Source organism: Belonocnema kinseyi, chromosome 10, assembly GCF_010883055.1.
Source record: "Belonocnema kinseyi isolate 2016_QV_RU_SX_M_011 chromosome 10, B_treatae_v1, whole genome shotgun sequence".
Classification (NCBI taxonomy): Eukaryota; Metazoa; Arthropoda; class Insecta; order Hymenoptera; family Cynipidae; genus Belonocnema; species Belonocnema kinseyi.
In genome coordinates this window covers 13500537-13505445 of record NC_046666.1, presented here as the reverse complement: position 1 = coordinate 13505445, position 4909 = coordinate 13500537, and the positions used below count along the sequence as shown (strand labels likewise).

The 4909-nt window shown below is 35.6% G+C and overlaps 1 protein-coding gene across 1 annotated transcript in view; it reads left to right on the top strand.

Moving 5' to 3' along the window:
- LOC117181033 (alkaline phosphatase-like) overlaps nt 1-4909 on the top strand; it is a 501469-nt gene that overhangs the window by 495780 nt on the left and 780 nt on the right. The gene's annotated exons all lie outside the window — the stretch shown is intronic.

Below are 4909 nucleotides of genomic sequence, written 5' to 3'. Positions count from 1 at the left end.
TAACATTTTTCTTAATTTTTCTTAATGGTTCAAATTCTGAACAACAACAAAAAACCGCTTTTCAGCAAAATAGTTAAATTTTTTACTGGAATAATTAAATTTTCATTTAAATAATTATTTTTAATAAGTTAGTTAAATTTTCAACCAGAGATGAATTTTCAGTTAAAACAATGAATACAAAAATTTCCCGTTCCAAGTAAAATTATATTTTTTGACCGAAACTCGCTTCCCTGTAATAAAAACGGTAACTATTTTATCAAATTTCCTATTCTAAGTCAGGATAAATAATGAGTAGGCGAATAAATCGTGATAAATCCATTTTTTAAATTGAGAAAATGATTTTTTCTGTGTTTCTGAAACATCATTCTTATAATGAAAAATAATAAACTTTCAATAATAAATTCTGATATAATTATAGTAAACTAGGAAAATTTGAAAAATCTACGAGGTAGATAAAGCATAAATCACTTTTCTAAATTTAAGAAAATTATTAAAATAATGAAAACTTTAATTTGACTGAGATCAGAAATTGCCGATAACTTTTCAGTTTTTTTCAAATAAAAAATATAATAACAATGATATTTAAAATTCTATTTATTTGTTTATGTATAAAAAAAGAGTTTGAAAAATCAAAGTAAGTTAATGAAAGGTGGTGGCCTTTAGGCACTTTTCTCGGTTTCCCCCCGTCTTCATTTAGTACGGAAAGAGACTTTCCAAGAAAGTAGACATCGGAAAAGCAATTTTTCACAGGATTACTGAATATTACCCATCCTTTCTAAAAGTCGCCGCAAAGCTTTGGGCTCGGCAGAAGTTTCGCAAGCGTTTTCAAGAGACGAGCTCAGGGCGTAAATAACTGTCCCTCTCACTTCTCTATATACCGTCGAACGTATTCTCTTACTTCAATATAACTCCATCTGAAAGCCCAAGGCTAGCTTAAATCCCGTCCATCATCTCTCCAAGGGCTTTCTTCGTGATATTCTTTAAAATTGCTAAATCTGTCAAAGACAGGAAGAATAGAAATGTCTTCTAGGTGAGGTTTATTTTAAATTATTTCTCGGGATCCTGGTATTTCTTTTTATTTGACCCTATAAAGAACAAATATATTATGAATTTATTCCATTATTTTACCTACTTTTCTTCAATCTGGAACCTATATGAATTGTTTATTAGGGCTTTTAGATCTCTCATCTGCCCTTATAACTCCCCTTCTTTCTATTATCAGATCATATCTTATTCCCCCCCCCCTCTCACTACACAACGCAACCTTCAATTACTTTCCTTGCTTTCCTTTCCCTCGCTTACTCTACTTTCTCATACTCTGCTTCTTCTCCCGTTTCCTCACTTACTTCCACTCCACGTACGCTGCTCTTTTACCGCTCTAATACTTACTACTCCCTCTCCACCCTACACTACCCCTACTTTTACTCCACTTGTCTACCTAGGGAAAATTACCTCTACTTCCTCTCACGTACTTCCCCTCTTATCACCTAACTGACTTTCCCCTCATTTCTCCAACTACTACTCAACAACTATCCATCTCCATATTTTCCTTCACTCGTTCAATTTTTCTCCTCTTGGTTCCCTTACTTCACATCTTATATTTTCAAGCTACTTATTATTCTCCTAGTATTTTTCTTCTAGTATTTTACTTTTCCATACGAAAAACAAATGGATTCCAAATTTATTCCATCATTTCAATATATTTTATGTTTATCTAGGACCAATATAGGTAGTTTATTAGGTAGTTCAAATCTTTCCTCTGCACCTATAACTCCTCTTTCTCCTAGCCAATTCTATCTTATTGTTTCCCATGTCCTTAGCCAACCCAACCTTCACCCAATTTCCCTGCTTTCCCTTCCCTCACCTACTTTTCTTTCTTCTACTCTACTTTCTTTCCAGTACCTTCACTTATTTCCACTCCACATACCCTACTCTTTTACCCCTCTTGTACTCACTGCTTCCTCTCCAACTTACACTTCCCGTACTTCCAATCAACTTGTTTAATGATCGAAAAAACACCCCCACTTTCTCTCTTGTACTTCCCCGGTCGTCACCTCTTTGTCTACTCTAATTTCCTTTACACCACCTCTTATGTTTTCCAGCAACTTATAATTCTCTTACTACAATCGGGATTCTAATTTTTGACTTTTCCATATAAACAACAAGATTCCAAGTTTATTCCATTATTTTACGAATTTCATTTCTATCTGGACCAATATGATTTATTTATTAGATCGTTTAAATATCTTCTCTGCACACATAAACCCTCCTCTTTCTCCTACGCGATCCTATCTTATCGTTACCCCTCTCCTTACCCAAAACAACCTTCACCCTATATCCCTACTTTCCCTTCCCTCACGTACTTTTCTTTCTCCTACTCTACTTTTTCTCATGTACCTTCACTTAGTTCCAATCCACATACCCTAATCCCTTACCCTTTTTAATCCTTTTTACTACCTATCCAAAATAAATTCCCCTACTTCCTCTCCCATACTTCCCCTCTCATCACCTAATTGCCTTCGCTGATTCTCTCCTACTTCTACTAAATAACTATAAATCCCTGGATTCCCCTTCACTCATCCACTTTTTATACTCTCGCTTCCCGCTTATCGCATCTTATCTTTTCAAGCCTATAATTATTGTCTTACTATAATACAACTCCATCTAAAATCCTATGGCTAGCTTAAATCCAAACATCATCTCTAAGGTCTTTTTTTCGCGATAATCACTAAAATTTTTATATCTGTCATGGACATTATTTTTATTTTACATTATTTTAGACATTATTTTACTAATTTTGTTTGTATCGCGGACCAATATGGATCGTTTATTATGCCCTTTCAATCTCTCCTGTACCGCTATGACTCTATCTCTCTCTCTCTCTCTCTCTCTCTCTCTCTCTCTCCTATCTGATCATATTTTGTCGTTCGCTCTCTCCTTACGCAACGGAACTATCACTTACTTCCTCTACTTTCCCTTTCCTCACCTTCTCAACTTTCTCCTACTCTACTTCCCCTCTCACTTCTAGTCTAAATATCCTAATCTTTTAACATTCTTATACTTACAATTCCTTCTACACCTACCACTTCCCCTACTATCACTTCCCTCACTGACTTATCTAAAATCACCTTTATTTCCCCTTCCGTACTTCCTTTTTTACCATACTTTCCTTTTTCTCTCCTAATTCTATAGAACAACTTTTTTCTACCTGATTCTTCTCCAATCGTCCACTTCTTCTTCTATTACTGCCTCTTCATTACTCTTGGTCGTTTTAAGCCACTAATTATCCTTAGGATTCTAGTATTTGACTTTTTATATAAAGAACCAATATATTGTGAACTAATTCCGTTATTTTTCTAATTTCATATCTATCTACTAGCAATATTTACCATTTATTAGGTCGTATAAATCTGCCCTCCCCTCATCTATCCTACTTCCCCTCCCATAGCCTCTCTTACTTTTACCACACATGCCTCACTCTCCCACCCCTTTCATATTTACCCTATCCTCCCTTTCCTCAACTTCTTCTCACCTCGCCTACATACCCAACAATCAACACTACTACTCCACCAATATTTCCCCTACCGTTACCTACTTACCATTCCCTAATTCTCTCTTACTTATCCTCGACAACTTTTCATCACCAGGTTCGCCTTCCCTCCTCTTTACTCACTATCCCTTTATCTCTCCCTTCCCTCCCTAAATAGGAAAAAGTACGATGTACGAATAAACACTTGGCCAATACTAGAAGATTTTCTACCTGGGTTCAACACCTCAAAAACTATGTTCGTTATTTTCAACCGTTTAAAATCATCCTCTGTAACCAAAAAACGACGCCCGTCGTTTCAAACTCATGAAAAGTACCATTATAAAACAGCACTTCCACCTTTTCTGACTCTTAAAAATCAAACAAAAAAATCATCCCAAAAAAATAATCACTAACAACAAAAAAAACAACATGAGATATTTAAAAAACTAATTCCTATTGCCTGAAGATCCACCCCCTTTGTTTCCAACCACCGAAGGTCATCTATAGTACCTGAGAAGTCACCCTCGACGTTTCCAGTCCCTAAAAATTATAGTAATAATGATCATCGTAATTCGTAATTTACCAGATATTTTTCATGTGAAAGAGACAGAAAAAAATAGTAAAGAGAAAGTAATGTTTTACATTTATTTACTATTTTAATTAAATTATTATAAATGTTTGCAGTCTCATCCTCTAATTTTGCGATTTGGTAAAAAAAATGTTCTCTTAATTTTCTGAGATTTATAAAAACGAATTTTAGAGGTGTCTTTCAGCTTTTTCAATATTTCACACCTAGCCCTGGGGGGAAGGGAAGCAAAAAATAAGAAAGGGGGGAGTAGGATAGGCGGAAACATTTAATAGAGGAGGAGAAGCAAGCAGAGAAATAGGAAAAATTAGTGAAAGAGAAAAAAGTGGTTGAGAGTATTTGTAGGAGAGTATGTACAAAGAGACTGGAGAATGGAAAGCAAATTAAAGTTAGAGCGAGTAGGGGAGGGAAAGTGAGATAAAGAAGGAGGTGGAAAGTAGAAGAATCATTGAAGAAGGGAAATGGGGGTAGGTGTGTAGATAAAGTGTTTCTACTTGAAAGTGGAGTAGGGGCTAAGAGTTAAGCTAGGAAAGGGAGTTAGGTAGGTGATGAGAGGAGTGAAAGTGGAAAATGTGTAGGAATATGTGCACAGCAGGTGGGGGAGGGTGAATGAGAGACTGAAGAAAAAAAGTAGAAGGATTAGAGATAAGCAATAGGAGGAAAATTGGGAATGTATACGCGAGGAGGGGAATTAAAGGCTCAAGGCGTATAGGAAATGTGATAAGAAGTGGGGAGAAATAATAGAAGGGGAAGTGGGTAAGAATAGGAAAATTGAAATGAGTATGAGAGTAAAG